We start from the raw sequence: 19,426 nt of genomic DNA, 5'->3' as shown, positions 1-19,426 counted from the left end.
CTTTTTTCTCCATCCCCGATCTAAGTTAATTTTTGAGATCAGAAGGTAATGATCAGTATTGCATTCAGGACCCCTCATGACTCTTGTATCTTTGACTAACTCCCTTAGTCTTTCATCCGCAGCAACAAAGTCAATTATACTGCGGCTATTTCCTTTAGACCAGGTGTACATGTGGATCATTTTATGCCTAAACAAAGTATTTGTAATAAACAGACCCCTTTCTAAGCATAGAACAACTAATTTATCTCCGTCATAGTTTGTTCTTGGATCCCCAAAATTACCTAGTACTCTTTCTGTATCCTGATTTTTGGATGCCCACCCAACCGTTCATGTCTCCTAGTAGAATTATTCTTTCCCCATGTTCGCAAATGTTTATTGTGTCATTTAAAGTGTCCCAGAAGGCGTCTTTTACTTCTCTAGGATCACTATCAACCGGCGTGTAGCATGCTATGATAAATAGTCTTCTGATCAAACCTACTCCTTGTTTACCATGTGATTCACAGTCTACTTACTCCTGACCATATTTCAAATCCGCCTTTCAACAAGCCGTTTTTTATGTCTTTGGTTTCGCATCCCTTTTTCTTTGTTTCAGACACACATAAAATGTCTAGTTTCTTCACGTCCATAGTTTCACGCAATTCTTTTACCTTGAGATCATTTACTCCCCTTGCATTCCAAACACCCAGTCTCCATTCGTCGCCTGAAACATGACCTTTTGATTTATATACAAAATTTAGAAGTAAAAAAACGGTAAGGTTGCTCAGTAGACCGTATGAATAAAGTGTAAATCATAAAAATAACATTGGAAATAAACAAATTCAGTTTATGGAAAAACGACAAAAGTTTCAGTAAAATGTTTAATAACAAATTTTTTTAAATAATGCGCATTTTTGTACACGGGACAGTGATACTATGTCTGTTTTAATACCATGGCAAGTTATGAATTATATTAATATACATTTATGGGAATGATATAAAATTTCAAGGTATCTAAAACAAGCTTTAACAAAAGAGAATACGCAATCACCAAATTACTGTTGTCGATGCTTTAACCTCTAGATTTAAAAAGTCTGTGCAGAAAGATTGAGCGCGTAGCGCGAAAACCGACAGGCGCGCCTATTTCGAGAATTTAGATGCTTCTACTTACAAAAAATTCAAATTTTGGTGTTATTTATTTTCTAAGTGTTGGAATTACAAAATTCTTGGAAATTAACATTTTTTTAATACAATTTTTTGTCATAGCCATAAAAAAATGTTTGTATTTTCTATCATTTGTATACAGTACTAGCGGAAATTACGGAAATTTTATTGTTAATATATTGCAAAAAAACGTCCATCTTCGATATTTTCATTGTTTTCGAACGATTTGAATATTTTTAAACTTTGTCGTATTTTTTGCACCCATATTGACACTTGGACAAAATTTATGGAAAAGTTTTAAAAATATCCTAATAATTTTGAAAAATACTATGGAGGCTGGCTTTTAGAGTGAGCTCAAGAGTTAAAAAAATACTAATTATTCTCAGAGTTCTTTTGTTTTTTCTTAAAGAACGGATTTGGAGAATTGTTGCAATATCTTTTTATAAAGTTCACATTTTCCTTTAACTTGGGCTTATTAAAGGCAGATTTTTTGTGTACCTTTCGCGACACTTAAATAAAAAGGTTTTTTTGTTGATGTTATGCAATTCTGTTGCTTCTTACCAATTACAAAAGTCTTGAATCTTAATCAATCATGGTTTATTTTTCCGATGAAATCCTTTCCTAAAGCGATACTGTTTGCAATTTTAAATATGCGTCAATAATATTAAAATGAAGTTATTTTCTTTTAATTCTTTGTTTTTAAATGTGTTTAGGAATTTAGCCATAGAAAAATTCACTTTTAAAATTGGAAATAGCAGAGTTTTATAAATTTGTTTTTCTAAAAAAAACAATCATTTATTACAATTGCACCATTTTGTAAGGTTTGAAATTTTCTTTAAAAAAAGGCTTTTTTATTTCATATGACATCAATGATATTATTTTTATTCTTAAAATCACAGAAAAACTATTCTTTCAGTGAACTAATTTCGGGCACGGCCACTACCTTAAACATCTGAATTTGAGTTAGTTGAAAAATGAACGCCTTCCATTGATATTTAAATGATTTATACTTTCATGACATCCTAACTTGAAGGCAAATTTTTCTATTCCTTATTTTCTAAATATCGAAACTTCTTTTAATTATGAAAAATAAAAAATTTGTCATATTATGAAAAATAAAATTTTTTGAAATTATGAAATTGATAGGTTTTTGATCTCTTCCAAACTTGAAAACTATATATAAATTGAATGCTTTTGATTTTAGATACTTTTACTGCTTACATTATTAAATCATATTAAATCGATTTAAGGATATTGTTTTAAAAGCGATAATTTTTACTTCGCACTTTGTATTTAAAAAAAAAACCTAATTTAAATCCTTGCCAATTATTTAAGCCGGTCTGGTGCCCTAACTCACTAGCAGTAGCTTAGTGGGTTAGAGTAACAGTCCGATTATCTGTAGACCTGGGTTCGAATCCCATAGAAACTAGAGTGGAGTTTTTTTGCAGCTAATGAATATAAACAGTTCGGTTTAGACTATTATGTCAAAAATGTCATTCCATCGACAAAAATCTATTTCACTGCGCTATAGTCGACAACATGAAATCAAAACTCAATTTAAGCATCCAAATTTGAATACATGTGTCTCTAAAAAAACAAAGTTTCGATTGAGATGAATCATATTTGATCGTAAGAAAAGATATAAATCATATAGCACATTAAAAAGTTAATTCATTTAAAATTAAGCATTTGTTTTAAACTATTAAAAAGTTTATTTAAGACCACCAAAGAAGGAAGTTTTATGGAAGCGTTCGATCATCTGTGATGATCATTCGTGTTTGACTTTAGGGCTCGACCCGGTCGAATGAATCAAGACTTGTATCGCAACTGCAGCAAATTCATTCGCCACAATAAATCTAGAGAATGGATGATTTACTAGTTGCGTGTACGCGTTTCCTGAAACGCATAACGTCTAATTTGTCTCTTTTCACTTTGAAGACATACAAACGAGAACAATAAAAAGTTATTTCTAACTCTGCTTCAGAATGTTAATAGAGTTTTTCATTTTTCACCAATTATATTCTCTGAAATTATTAACTTCTCTAGCCTTTTATCAAGTCTGAAATGTTAACTTTTTAGAATAACAGTGTCGCCGTAAGTCATGGAAAATCTGAAAATCAGGCAAAAGTTAGAAAAATTAAGCGGAAAGTCAGGGATTTTGAAAAAAGCAGGAAATTCTATGAGAGGAACTTTAAATCATTGCCAAGGATAACAGATTTGACATTTTAATATACAATTTCAAATTGTTTTAATCCGTTCATAAAATATTCTACGTTAAAAATGTCACAAAATCAGGATTTTTTATTTGCAATAACAATGGTCAGAAAAAATGAAAAATTAATCAGGGAAAAATTAGGGAATTTTTGTAATTAAATTTTACGGCTACCCTGATATAACTTTCTTCTTAGTAATTATTTATTTGTATTGTATTTATTTTTGTATACGTTTTATTTACAGTTACTTTCTCCTGTCGATTACATTTGTAGCTCAAAATTGTATTGTTTCGTTGAAAATTCATCTGTCTCGTTGAAAACTCGTCCTTTTGGTTTGAAAATTAATCTTTTTTGGCTGAATTAATATGTTTTTTATATCAAAATAAAACATTGTTTGTCCAAAATGTCTACTACTATTATAATATTTGTTAATAATACATCTCTTTTGGTTGAAAATTGAACTATTTGGTTGAAAATTTGTTTGTTTTTTTTTTGGGTAAAAATTAATTTGTTTACTACAAATTTATTTTTTGTTAAAAAATTACCTTCTTACGTTACAAATTAAACTATTTTGAAAATACTAATAATTCGTCTTTTCAGGTTTCAAATTCATCTTCTTTCTTTGCAAATTGAACTGTTTTAATTTGTCGAAAATTTAATCATTTTGTTGAACATTGAACAAACTTGTTAAAAAGCCATCTTTTTGGTTAAAAATACAACTTTTTAATGCTAAAATTTAACCTCTTTTAAAAAAAAGACCATTTAGTTGAAAATTCAGTTTGGCAGATTAATTAGTCAATTTTTTGTTTGAGAGTTGAACTACTTTGTTGAAAATTCGTATCTTTTCATTACAGTTAAAATATTTTGTTGTTAATGCAACGGTTCGGTCCAAAATCAATGTTTTTATTAAAAATTTATCTGTTTTTCCTTAAAGTTTAATTTTTGTACTTAAAAATTCATATTTATATGTATAACATTCAAGTCTTTGGTTAAAAATTCAATTATTTTATTGAAAATTCAAGTATTTTGTTAAAAATTAGTCTTTTTTATTTTTTACAAATTCAACTGTTATCTAAAAAATGTAATTTTCAGTTAAAAATCCAACTACTTTTGTTTTAAATTTAATATTTTTTGTTTGAAATTTTAACCACTTGGTTAAAAATTGAACTTTGTGAGTTTATTAGGGAAAAGTCAAGGAATTTAGAACACGAAATTTTTTGGCCACCCTAAATAAGCACCCGGATCTAATCCATAAAAAAGAAACTCAATTATGATTTAATGAGTAACTGTGTTTTTTCTAAATAATCTAATAATCACCAAAAACATGAGAAATGTATTTTTATTATCCAGAAAGGGACGTATTGTCAGTCAATATTATCGTGTGCTTGAAATGTCGACAGGACGTAGTTAAGAGGTTTTTAGTAGTACCGACGAACAATCTATAAACGGAAAGGAAAACGTGTTGTCCATTTCGTATCGATAACAGTATCGATTAGTCCGTTATATTCTATGGAAGGAAAAGGGGAGCGCGCTATCGAAGTCCATGGGATGTCGCAAACACCTAGTGCCCCATATTCTCGATAGAGTAATCAGCAAAATAATTAGTCTTAATTAAGATTTGATTTCTTTCTCTAAAACTCAATATACTCATTCCGGTATATTTTATTTTATTTGCGGTACGCTTCCTTGGAATGTAACGCTTTTTTATAGATTTGGGATTTTTATACGGTCAATGGTTGAACTACGCAAGTCTAAAAAACCACTTCATTATTTTTTTATTGAGAAAAGCTATCGAAACAATTTTAGAAAAAAAATTCATTTGAAGAGCTGAGCAGTGGTTGATCTTTAATTAAAAGCAAAAATATAATATAATAATTAATTTTAATTTACCAACAATCTTATATTTGTGAATTAAATTAAATTATTTATTTTACGTGTATTAGTATTTCTAATTAATAACTATCTACTGCTGTAGGATGGTCTCTTATATATATTTTTTTTCACCGAAAATTAATTTTTAACCGAGAATTAAAATTTTTCAGTTAAAGATTTATTATTTTAGATGAGAACATATCTCTGGTTGAAAATTCAACTATTTTTGGTTGAAACTTAATTATTTTTGATTGAAAAGTCTACTGTGATTTTTTTAGGTGAGTATTCATGTTTTTTTTTCTTTAAAAAATATATTGTTCAGTTCAAAATGAATTATTTAGTTGAAAATTCTAAAATTTTGACAGTCATTTTTACTGGCTGAGAATTGGACTTTTTTTTACAAAATTATTTTTTTGGGGTAGAAAATTCGCATATTTGGCTCGAAAATTCAACGATTTGCTGAATTGTTGTCTACCTTTTTACTGAAAAATCTTTTCTAGCGGAAAAAGCCATTTTTAAAAAAATAATTCTCTTTCTTTTGAAAATTTATATCTTTAATTGAAAACAAGTCCTTGTGAATGGTTGAAGAGTCTACTCTATTATATTTTTGTTTGACAAGTAACATTTTTAGTTGCCAATTTTATTTTTGGTAGGAAATTAAAAATTTTGCTTAGAAATTCATTATTTTCATTTGAAAATCAACTGTTTTGTTGAACTTTGCCCTTTCTGGTTTAAAATTCAACTATTTGGTTGGAAATTATTTTTGGCGATTTATTTGGCGATTTATTTGGCGATTTATTTGGCGATTATTTTTGGTTGAATTACATTCTTGTTGGGTGAAAAGCCTACATTTATATTATTGGTTTACAATTCATTTGCTTTGGTTAAAAATTTAATTTTTCGGTACGATATTTTAACTGTTCTTTGAAAATTTAACAATTTTAATATAAAGTCATTCAGTTTGGATGGAAATTCAACTGTTTTGATAAAAAAACGTCTTTCAGGCCAAATAATTTGATAGAAAGTTGAACTATTTGGATAAAAAAGAAACTTTTCTTATATAAAATTTATATTTGCTTAGTTGAAAATTTAACTACTTCTTCCATTATTTTTTAACAGTGGTTACTGCATTAAAAATTTTAATATTCTATTTTTTATGAAAAATAAATGTTTTTTGATAAAAAATTCAAGTATTCTGTTGAAATTTCGACTATTTGTTTAAAAATGGAAATATCTGATTAAATATTCGGTTTATTTTGTTGAATTAAACTATTTTTGATTCAAAATAAATTTTTTTTTCAATTGAAATAACAAATATTACATTTTTCGTTGAGAATTCAACTTATTCAGTTGAAATTCAACTATTTTGTCAAAAAATCTAATGATCAGTTAAAAGTTTAACACCTTTGTTAAAAATTCATTTGAATTGATTATAAACTAAATTATTTTGTTGGAGATTTGTCTTTTTTATTATATTCAACTGTTTTTTATTCAAATATTACATTTTTATTGGTGAAATATCAACTTCTCAAGAACGCCTATATAGGATTGACTGATTTAATCATTCCAAGAACTGCTGGCCCATGCAGTTTCACAGCCGTGTGTTTTTGTTGCGATTTCATCTATTATGGTTAAAAATTGAACAACTTGGTGGAAAGTTGAACTCCTTTGTTAAAAATGTGTTGTTTTTTTTTTGGTCGTAGATTTATCATTTTAATTGAAATCTTTACTAAACTTTTTTTCTTGAAAATTCATCTTTTTTGTTGAACATTTAACTCTTTGTCTTTTTTTACGGTATTGACCAGATAAATTCCATTAAATAACTGCATTTTATAGTTAAATAACAGTAAATAATTAATTAACGTTTTGGATGGAAATGAACCTTTTTTTGTTGAAAATGCAATGTTTTCAAGAACATTTTCGCTTGTTTCTAGAAACTTGTAAATCTTCCAGAATTGGTAGTCGAAACTATATTGATCTAAGAAAACACTTTTAGAAAGAAAGTAATTGATTTCCAGAGCTGTAGAGATTTATGTATGGCTCAATATAGAAAAAATGTAATTTTCGCACAACCTCAAATAAAAAAATTTCTAAAAATTTTCTTGTTTTAGAAATATTATGTTGGTCAGGACCTTCAATAAGAAATACTCGTGTAACAACTGCCACTCAGCAGATATGAACCATTTGTGTAAAAATTACTTTTGCATTCGCAAAAGTGTATCATTTTGATATGAAGTTCATATGCAATATTCCTCTTCAATATAATTGCTAACTTTTTTCTCCAAATAACATTTTATTCTTGAAAAATTAATATTTTAATTTACCTCCTTTTTTGGATAATGAAGGTGCATTTAATTAACACTCGCATTTCCTTGACTGATTTCCAGACTCGGTTGCTGAGACAAAGTGTCCGACAGGTTCGGTTAGTTAACTTTCAAGAAAAACCTGTTGAAACACTTTGCTAACAAAGCCAGGATTCCGGAAGACTGACTGTAAAATAAATGTGTCATGCAACTTGACACCGCAACGGGGTAAATGTTCAAAAGTCGAAGGTTCAATGTCAACCTGTTTTAGCGGAAAAGAAATAGAAAATGAAATAAGAATTTGTTTAAGCAATTCCACGAATCTTTTTATTTTTTAAATTAATAAAAACAAAAGTAATTAAAAAAGAACTAAAAGGCATATAATAAATAAATGAAGTATCAATATAAATTAAAAATAAATTGAGCAATAATCCAGGATTTGACCAAATTTCTTGTTCCTTTGTTCAAATATGATTGTGAATTACGTTTAACGAAAGCTTTGACAATTAAAACCCTGGATGATTCAGAGACGTTTTAAAGGAATTTTTAAATTGGGAGGAATTAATGTAGGAAATAAATTCATGATCGCAAAGTGCGGCGAGAGTTCTTCCAATTTGTAGTATTAATGGATTTTAACGCAGATAAATGGATGATGACGATAGTCAGGGTTACACTTTTATATACATATATGTGTTATGCGATTATTAATTATGTACTTTCGTTTTTCATCGCCGTGTTTAATTTGCACTTGGATTCATTGCAAAACTCGTTGATTGGATAAAATAATTGTGTAAGACATTTCACCGAAATACACTCGATTTTTCCAGGTAATGTGCCGACAATTAAGCAATTACGTAACTACTGCATCGTGAGCATCAAGTCTCGCCGAGATTGGATGGAATCTTCTTCATTCTGTCCTGCATGTACAATTGTACATCTTAGTTCACTTTATACAGAATGCAACATTTGTGTCATTATATGCTTTACGATTTTTTTCTATATCATTTACTGAATATAAGATATAGGGGAGACCACCCAACATTTTATAATGAACCTAAGGTAAATAATCGTTCATTAAAAGCACAAATATACCCAAGATAATTATTTATAATCTTTACTTATCAACAACTATAGATCCTTGAGTATTTATTATCAAATTTAATTAATCATCTACATACATCAGTATTTTTAATTAATAATTACATACTGCAGGGTTATTATCTATTATGGGGTGGTCTCGCTTATGGGTTACAATTTTGAGAGTTTTTTCTAACATTTAGAAATAAAAAATTGCTTACCTTAGAATTTTAAGGGGTGGATTTAAATTGAAAATCATCTAAATAAATAATGAAAATCCAAATTTAAAATAATTTAAAATCGATCCTTTTAAAATTTGAAAGCTTGGGAATTAGATCGATTTTAAATATGTAAGAAATTTGTTATTGAAAGAATTCAAATCTGGAATCCCTTAAATATCAATCTTTTAAAAAACTAATAAAGTATCAAAATTTGGATGTTAAAAAATTCCCAAAATAAAACTTCTGAATGTCGTGCAGTTTCAAGCATCTAAAATTAAATGCTTTGGCATAAAAACAGAAAAATTGACTCATTAAAATTAAATCAGCTGTAAATTTGGAAGACAACTAACTTTAGGTCAAAAGTATTTTTAGATTTTTATATTTAAAAAAGTGTAAGCAAGTCAGTTAGAAAATTAAAAAACTTTATAGCCGAAAAATTTAATTCATTTAAGTGACAAAAACTTCAAGAGTGAAAAGTATTAATTCAAGTAAGATCAAATTAGGAAGAGATTCATAAGTTTAAAACATTGATCTTTGGATAATAGGACGCAGTAATTTTTTAACTGTATTTATTTTTTTTCGTAAATTTATTTGTATGTATGTATGTATTATTTCTGAGTGTTTTTGTGAATTATATTTTGGCGCTTCCTTGGCCCGAAATCGAACAAGCATATTTTAGTTATCAACATTCACAATTTCGTTTCATATTTATAATATACAACTTTCAAGAACTGCTGTAAATTTTCCATTTAAAAGTGAATTAAAAAAATCTATTATTGTGAATGCTAAAATAAAATCTATTTAATTTAATTTCAGGTCCTATCAATTACGGCTTTAGAAATATTGTTTTTTTCATAAATAATAAGAAATGTGCGACTTTTTCATTATTATTTTCATGTATACATCGATACGGGTTAGAAAATTAAAAAAAAACTTTAAAGGAATCATTTTAAACCCAATCAATAACTTGTGTATCCCCTTTAATTCAAATTTTTAAAAATAAATCACTGCTCTCTACTGGAAATGTTGCAAATTCTTTGCAACTCTAAAAATACAAATTTAGACGATAGCCATGTTTAGAAGTATTCAAAATGAAGTAATTTGTATTAAATTGAAATAAACGAACGCAATAATTTAGAAAATTTCATTTTTGAATATTAAAAAGTTAAAAATATCCACTGTTAAATAATTTGAATTTGTAAAAATCAATAAAAATTTTTCACAAGGTTAGAAATCATCAAAAATTTAATATATTTTCAAGTGTTCCCGGATTCTTCTTTGCATTAAATCATGGCATTCCAGATTTTGGTTGTCTAGAATAAAAACTTGTACACCAAGTATTGAAATATTCGAATTAGATTAATTTTTATTTAAACGGCATCCAAAATTAAAAGTTTGGATTTTTATAAAAAAATTTAAATATCGAAGCTTTGATATTTAAAAAATCAAAACATTTCTAATCAATTTTAAAGAGTTAAATTAGAAATTCTACATTTGAATGAGAAAGAATCAAAAAGTGGAGAAAGTTTGGAATGTAGCTAGGCTTATCGACAGAAAAATTTAAAGATTTAAATTGCCTATAGAAAAATCAAGCTAAAGACGTCAGCAATCACTTTTAATCAGGCTACAGGATTCGAAAAACCAAACCTTCCTATTTTTTTAAAAATAATATGAAACAATGTCACATAGAAGAATTTCTTTTTATTACAATTCTACTTGCTGCGAGCTTCATTTTGACCCATCACCGACGAAAATTGGTTTGCAATAAAAGCTTTCAGCATAAAGATCTATGAAGCCAAATTTTCAACCCAATAATAAAAAAAAGCATTCTTTATATCAAAAGCATAAAATGGAGCCATCTATCGTACGAAAATACAAACTTCTAGCAAACGGGCCTAAGGAAAATAAATAAATAAATTTCGACATTTTTTTATTTCCCCAGTTTTCAATTAATAAGAAAAAAAGAAGAATATTTCATGCCAAAAGCTTCAAATACAACCATCCCTGAGGAAAATCGTACTAAAGGACAAACTTCCAGCATTAGGGTCTAAAAAGCTAATTTTTTTTATTTTCTACTTTTTAAACATCAATAACAAAAAAAAGAAGAATTCTTGATGATAAAAGGAGAGGGGTCTAAAAAGCCAAATATCCAAATTTCGAACTATTTCTTAGATGTTAGCCACTAATAAAAAACAGAATAGATAATTAGATTAAAAACAAATTTTCTTTAGTAAACTGTGGTTGGTTATTATAATCTATGCCAAATTTTCTTTCTATAGCACAAATATTGTAAGAGCCAGGCATAGTAAACAACAAAAGGACGGACGAACATCTGATCGTTTATGAATGGATTTTCACGAAGAAATTCAGCTTTAAAAAATATAATAATGAAATTTTTCCGTTTTTCCACGTATTTATTAATATAATGTCTTTAAAATAAACAAAATCAAAAATCGGAATTCTTACGTTTGTTAGGAATTTTACACGCAGTAATTTAAAAAAAATCGTAAGAGTTTCCGGTGTCGACTACGAAACCCTAAAAATTCACAAAACATTCCTTAACTTGAACGATAAAATCAGTGAAAAACTCTAGAGACCTCTATCCGGAATTTATCAATTAATGAGTTGCCTCATTAGATGATAAATGAATGGCTTTAATTCTAAGAATGAATCGACTACTCTCGGCAATGTATTAAATGCAGTAAATTGCATGATTCCAGCAGGTAAGGGAGCTTAGGAGAAAAGAAGCGAGCTAGTGGGATCTATTTAACGAGGCAGAAGAATTATCCCATGGCATAGCTGCATGTGTGGTGGATAGGATAGTCGGCTACCGTTGAGGGTTAAGCGATAAAGAAGAATCCACGTGGACGTTTTAAGGAAAGCCGCTGAATGTACGTACTCGTACTGGTACTCGTACTCCCTGAGTAGGTACCTACACCATGTTCGTATCGGATGTCCACATCTTTCGTACCTGAGCACCATGACCAGCTTCATGGGATTTCGTGGACCAGCAAACAACCCAGCAATCCTGATATCCGATAACGTCCTCGAACCGTCCTTATTATAGCTAGTCTTATATATTCTCCCGGTACTATACCTTCCCTCCATTCACGAAAAAAATGTCAATGGATTAATCGCAATTTATTTATACTCACGTTCAATCGAAGAAAAGTTTTATACGAAGAAAATCAATTGGGCAAAGATTCCGCAAAATATGCGTAAAGCTTAGACAATGTGACATTTGGAAACAGAAAAAACTGGAGGTACGAAGCATTGCAAGTAATCGTTCAAGCAGGGTAACAGTCAACTGATTACTCCCAAATGAGGTAAACTGTCCATGGTTGAAGGTCTGTAACGTGGTGTCTCTAGCGGTCTCCAACGTAATGGTCAGCGATTCACTGCAGAAAGTTTACCTCAGTTTGGTATAATCAGCTGTCTATTACCCTGCTACGCTTCGTACCCTCAGTGTTTTCTGTAGAGAAACTTTCAAATGCAGTTCAGTAAAACGAATTCATTTAAGAATGTAAAAAAAAATCACCTTATATTCCAAGGACTCGAATGATGGAACCCTAGGATGAAAATTCAACACTCTTTCCCGTATACCCCCGAGTAGAAATATTTCGTTTTGAGTTCGACTTGGCTCGTCTTGCGGTCCTCTACAAGACGGCTATGTCTCGCTGGCGGCCAGCGGCGAGACTTAGTAGTCGAAAACGTAGGTCTTGAGTTTATGACTAAGGTTTACAACGGGTTTTGAAGACAAGTCGGGGTGGACTTGTCTTGAGAAGAGAAGTTCTATTGTAAATCTTTAGACCAGTCGAGATGAATTTGTCTTAAGACGAGAACTTCAAGTCTTGAAAAGTAAAATGAATTTTTTCTAAAGAAAGTTATATTACTAATTTAGGGCTGTAATATTTTCCAAGGTCAAAATTACAAAACTTTTTCTTTGTCAATTTAATTTCTCCTCATACTCCGACCTTTACGAACTATGGACCCCACCGTCAGGGCCTGCGATTTCCAGGAATCAGGTAGCTAGGTGCGGGCCCAACAGTTGAAATCTGCTAAGGATTACAATTTTACGACCGATAAAACTTGTAATTTTATGATAACTGATTTGCACATTAAAAATTCGGGACCTTTCAGTCTCCAAAAACTACAGGCATATGAAATTTTCCGTAAAAAGATTAAAACTGTGATTTTCTACAAGTATCTAGTGAACGGTTGGCTATAGGAAAAAATGGATAACATTTTTATATTTGCCATCCAAATAACATGATTATTGCAGCTAAACAAAATTATTAATGCATATAAAATAATTACCATTTGGATAAATAATATAAACATTCTGCAAAATTTAAAGCGATTTAGTGTTCACCCTTGGAGGTCTTTAGAGCCTTTTGTTGTCAGTGTCCTTGAGTTCGGCTTGGAGACGAAAAATTACGACTGAAGACTATAAATAAATTCTCGCTCGCGGCCAAGGGCGAGACTTGCAAAGCGTCTTGGCTATGTCTTGGCTATGTATTGGACGAAGACTTAACCAAGATGAATTATTTTTACTCAGGCCCCTCTGTTGTCCATTATTTTTCTCGTTGAGTTAATAAAAACCAAGAAAAAATCCAACTATTATTGGTTAATTTTTAATTTTTTGTTGTTGAAAAGTTTACTATCTTAATTTTCGTTCGCAATTCACCTTCTTCGGTTAAAAATCCTACTATTTGGTTTAAAATTGAATTATTTCGTTGATTATTCACCTATTTTGTTACAAAGTAATCCTTTTTTATTGAACATTCAACCTTTTTGTTGAACATTTGTCTTTTTTCGGTAGAAAATCTATCCTTTTGAATTGGAAATTCATCTCGAGATTCATCTTCTTGTTTTGCAAAATAAACTATTTGGTTGAAAATTATTTTTTTTCCTAAAAATTAATTCTTAGATCTGAGAATTTACCTATTCCGTTTTTGAATGAAAATTGATCTTTATTAGTTGAAGATTCAAATATTTAGTTGAAAGTAAATTTTTGTATGAAAATGTATATTATTGTGTTGAAAAATGCATAATTCGTCCCCTAAGTTACAAATTTTATTATTTTGGTTGAAAATTTGAACATTTTGCCGAAACATCGTTTCGTTTTTAGTTAAAATTAATATTTTCCACAGAAAATAGAACTATTCCATATTCGGTTGAATTTCACTCCACTTCTTTCAAATATTCATAATTTTAGATATAAATCAAACTCATTGGTTGAAAATTATTTTTTTCTCAGTTGGAAATTACTTTTTTGAACTAAAAATGGATATTTTTAATTAATAATTCATTTTTGTTATTGAAAATTCAACTATTTTGTTAAAAATTCACTTTTTGTTGGAAATTTATATTTTCTGGTTACAAATCTACGTTTTTCATAGAAAACTTGTATTTTTGACTTAACAATAAAAATTTTTGTTTGCAAAATACTTTTCTTTTGGGTAAAAGATCATATTATTTGCGTAGGAAATCGAACTATTTGTTTGAAAATTAATTTCGTTGTTGTTATATGCAACTGTTTTTGGTTTAAAATCAAAATCATCTCAGGCGGTAGTCGACTAGTTAAAAACTTGTTTTTTTCAGCTACTTTTTTTAACCACAAATTTAATTATTTTATTTTTGGTTGGAAACTTATATTATAGACGAAAATTCGATCTTTTGTTTAAAAATTCATCTTTCTTAATTGAAAATTAACTTCCCAGTGGGCACAACATTTTAGAACGTAATTGGAACGTCCTAAAATCGTTTTTTGGACGTACATGTCAAAAGACGTCATTTGAACGTTTTAGAAACTGGCATAAGTTAGACCAAATAATGTTCTAAAAACGCTTTATGTTCGAAATACGTCTTTAAAATGTCTCTGGAACAATGTATGTTTATATGGAACGTTATATGGACTGACTTAGGACATTTTAAAGCCGTTCTAAAGATGTTCTTTAACGCTTGTGCCCACTGGGTTTCTAATTGACAATTCATCTTTACCGGTTCAAAAATCAAAAGTTTTCTAAAAAAATTCGACTTTTTAGCTTGAAAACTTAACTCTTTTGTTGAAAATTCTTTTTTTTTAGCTTTAACATTTTTTGTTGTGAAAATTCAACTTATTAATTTAAAAATGAAACACTCTTCCAAAAATTTCGTCTGGCTTTAAAATTGAACTGTTTTGTGGAAAAAGTTACTGTTTATGATTGAATTTTAATCTTTATTTTAAGAATAGAAATATTTTATTAGTCATCTTTTTGTTCGAAAATTCAAATGTTTTGTTAAAAAATCGTTCTTTTGGATTGAAAATCCGTGTTTTATGATGGAAAAGTCAGCTTACTTGGTCGAAAATTCAACATTTTTTGTTGAGAATGTAACTGTCAGCGGGAAAAATTTATTTCTTTAACTTGAAAATTAAATTATTTGAAATGAGAATTGGAAATGAGAAATGAGAAAACTTTTAAAAGCGACCCTCAGTAGAAACAACATATCGTGTCAATTTTGAAAATAAACAAATAAATTTAAGCTTTTCCATAGCATCCATCCGGCTTTTCTTATGATTTGTATTTCAAAGCATCTATATTTATATTCAGAAGAGCTCTAATCAAACATTGGAAACCTTAAATTCTATAAACACGGAAACTAGAATTTATTTTTCCTGCTTTCCATTTTTTCTCACATATTCTACTAAACAAATTGAAGTTATTAGCAAATTGAAATAAATTAAAAAATGCAAATACATTCAGAAAACAAAACTAAGTTTTAATAATCTTGCATTTTAGAAAGTCGAGTATTAAATTCATGATATTTCGAAGAAGGTAAAAATTCAACTGCACTAAAATGACTGCAGTAAATAAAATAACATTTTTTAAACGAGTCATATTTTGTGCTATAAAACTTAAGCAGTTTGAAAAGGAAATAGTTTCTCTTAATCTGAAAAACAAAAAAATGAAAGCTTTCGATTTCAGTAAATGTAGTGACCCACTGGAATTTAACTAGAAAAGAAATAATTTTCAATTGCCAACTTTAAAATATAGTGGCGTGTTTTTATACAGATACTATTTGCATAAAAATATTTCGAAATATTGATCAAGTATTGTTTACGATACCTATTAGTTACTTTAAATAAGACTTTCAAACCATAACTTATGCACATACGATATTATTTCGATATAAATTTTCTTGAATGAAGCACAATTTGAGTAAAATTATCATTTTCATATTTTAGATTTATGAACAGAATTAGTAACTCATCAAAATATAAAAATATAATTGATCAAAAATTATATACAACTCGGATTAAAAAACGTAATTCTTGCCCGAATTCAGTCACGCAAAAGATTCTTAATCTTAGATTAATTTCATTAGCCATTTGAATCTATCACGATCGCAGTAAACAGAAAGCTAATTAACGTTGATTAATCTAGTGCAAATCGGTTTCTAAAATTACAAAATCTTGCAAAAGCAAGGTGTTACTTATCTCATTTTCGCAACTTGATATAAGCTACTGTTACCAAATTTCAAGAAGTAGAAGATAAATCCAACATCAATATAATATTCATGCAATTTTTTCGTGCGCTAAAATTCAATAGAGATTCTCATTTCATGGAAATAATTAATGATATGATTCTGCCGTCTCGATATCGTTGATTATTACGCGCAAATTATACTTTATGTCACAAATTTGGCGAAATGCTAATCTCAAATCTCCTGAAGTATTTACCATAAATGACACATCTCTTTTGTTTCAATTGCATGATTGCATCAGTCATAGAATGATAGATTATCATTTATAAAGCAGAGGGAACAATACACAATGACCAATTAATCGAAAGTTAGATGAGAAACGATTAAGCATTTCATAGAATAAGAAAATCAGTTTGTAAATTATGCATCATTTCAAATATGATAATGGGTATGAGATTCAGATGAGCATATAGACATCACGAATGCTATATAGAATAAAAAAGAGTCGCAATTACAAAACCGAAATAATTAATTTTTAAGCTTAATGACAATCTAATGGAAGATTTCTCATGTTCCATTCTACAGAAATTATGGTAAAAGGCCCACTTTTTCCTTTTCTCATTTGAGTTTCAATTTACGACTATGTCTTTCATACAAAGTTGAGAAAACGTTTTTAATTTCAGTAGAAAATTCAGTTTATATGAGATATGCTACGAAGAGTGCAATTTACGTTGATTGCAATAATTAAAAACTCGAACGAGTATGCAAAGTGCAATTCACTTATGTTTTCACTTTACTGACGTTTTTAAAAAATCTTTTTTCTTGTATTTTTTAGGTTCATCTAAGTTAATGACATTTTCTATATTGAACCATGATTGGTTTATATTGAGCAATGGGAATGTTGAAAGCAATTCAATTGTTTTCCAGTCATTACATTGATCAGTTAATTGAATTGATATTTCATTTGATACTATAAAATGTGCACTATAAATGGATGAGTTTTGTTAATAAATTTATCGTTAATATATATGTTTTAACAATACATTTAAGTTATATCGACGTTTCACGATAAATATATATCAATAAAAATATATATCAGCCTTCACCATACAAAACTATAGCCATGTTTTACTAGATTAAAACATACAATTTTATTTAAAAAGGCCTCAACTTTTGTTTTTATTAAAAAAATATTATCAAAAACCTCGGCAAAATAGAAAGTTATTATAGTTCGATATACACGCCCCATGATATACGTTGAACTTTGCAGTAGATATAGCCATTCTTAGTCGGCCGAGAAAAAATTATTTTTAAATAAAAAAATGCAGAATAAAAAATATATATATATAAATCCCTTTTAGATTTGAAAAATGCACACTAAATGCACTTATTAACTACCAAAAAAATATGGTTTCTGAAAAAAACGCTGAGTTCAAAAATCATTTCCCAGTCTTGTCTTAACTTGCAAAAATTTGTTACGCTCTTTGAAATTAAAAAAAAAATCAAACTTTTACAGCTGTAGATTTTTTCATTTGAAGTATTTAAAACTGAATTTCAAATTGAAATACTAAAAGTGGAACTCTCTTCAATTTAAAACTTTTATAATTAAAGCTCAAGCAATTTTAAGTTCAGACACTTTCAATTCAAATGCTCAACAATTTACAGTTATACAATGGAAGCTTTTAAGACTTTTCAATAGAACAATTTCAAATTAAATAGCTTTAAATTAAATAGCTTTTGAAATTAAATAGCTTTAATTAAAAGAATTAATCAATAAATTTATTAACGATCAAAATTCGTCGTTTGAACTAGTTCAGACTGATCATTATTGATATGAATCTATTATATTTTTACTTATTTTAAAATTGAAATTATTTTATGAAGTTTCAACCAGGTTTTACCATCTGCACCTAGGCTTTCGAATTGAAACAATCTAATTTTTAACGTCAAAATCTGTACATTTTTTAATTTTGAACAAATTTAGAATTATATTGTAAAGTTAATTATTGATAAATTTTTAATACTCGAACTACAGTTCCATTTTAAAAATAATTAATTAATTTATAATAATAGTTGATGAACTTAAAACCTTTTTTATCCAAAATTTTCAATTTCGTGAGTTTTTAGTTTTCAACTCTTCAACAAGGATACGCTTAAAGTTTTAATTGTTTAAATCTGATAAATTCCCTATTTGAGATTCAATTGGATTACTATTAATTTGCCAAAAGAATATTTGCCAATGGTAATACGGTTACAAAAATATCTACTTTTTCCACATTTTTTATTGTTTGAAACACTTACTAAGCAAAGAAAATTTACAATCGAATTTTCAACTGTTAAAAATTCAACTTTTGAAAGCTTTATTCAATTTTTCAACCGATGGAATTTCAAGAAAAAAATCAAATCCTTGTATCAAAATAAAATGTTAAACATGTTATATTTAGATCATTTTACATGGGAATTTAGAAGTTAACATTTGAATCATTTTGTTTTGAAGGTCAATCTTTTCGTAAAGGGAAGTTTTGAGACTTGAAATAAAATCCCAACTCTGATCATCTCCTTATCAATCTATAAAAATGAATTTTGAAAAGAATTTGAAAGTTTTTTGAATAAAAGATTTTAATATTTTGCGCAGTAAACAGAATGATTTAAGAATGTAAAGAGTTTGTAATTGGAATTAAAACTGAAAAAAGTTCAAATCAGTCTTATTTTAAATTGCATTATATCATGTGATTGGGCAGACTTTTTGCTAAAAATCTGTAAAATTCCTCTTGAAAAAAAATGCACTCTTATTTCCCTGTTTCTCGATTTAGCGGCCACCATGGTCATCTCTTTTCTATTGGACTCAAAGTTTTTCTAATTATTTTTTCTTTGCTAACATAAAAATGATGGCTAAATAAAAAATACCAAATTTTATACCTTAAACGTTCTTCGAATCTTTTTTATTCAGAGTCAATTCTTTTCTGAATTCTCAATACTACTCACCTAATACCAATCTTCCAATACTACTATTTCAATACTAATCACCCAATACTACTCTCCCAATACTACTGGCCCAATACGTTTCTTCCAATACCACTGTCCCAATACTACGCTCCTAAACCTTTATCAATCTGACACCTCTTTTAGCTTA

The 19,426-nt window shown here is 28.4% G+C and overlaps 1 protein-coding gene across 3 annotated transcripts in view; it reads right to left on the bottom strand.

The window, feature by feature from the left end:
* Nucleotides 1-19,426, bottom strand: part of LOC117171367 (ras-related and estrogen-regulated growth inhibitor-like) — a 177,963-nt gene that overhangs the window by 153,599 nt on the left and 4,938 nt on the right. The gene's annotated exons all lie outside the window — the stretch shown is intronic.

The sequence above is a fragment of the Belonocnema kinseyi genome, chromosome 4 (assembly GCF_010883055.1).
Source record: "Belonocnema kinseyi isolate 2016_QV_RU_SX_M_011 chromosome 4, B_treatae_v1, whole genome shotgun sequence".
Classification (NCBI taxonomy): Eukaryota; Metazoa; Arthropoda; class Insecta; order Hymenoptera; family Cynipidae; genus Belonocnema; species Belonocnema kinseyi.
This window is presented reverse-complemented; position numbering and strand designations above follow the sequence as displayed.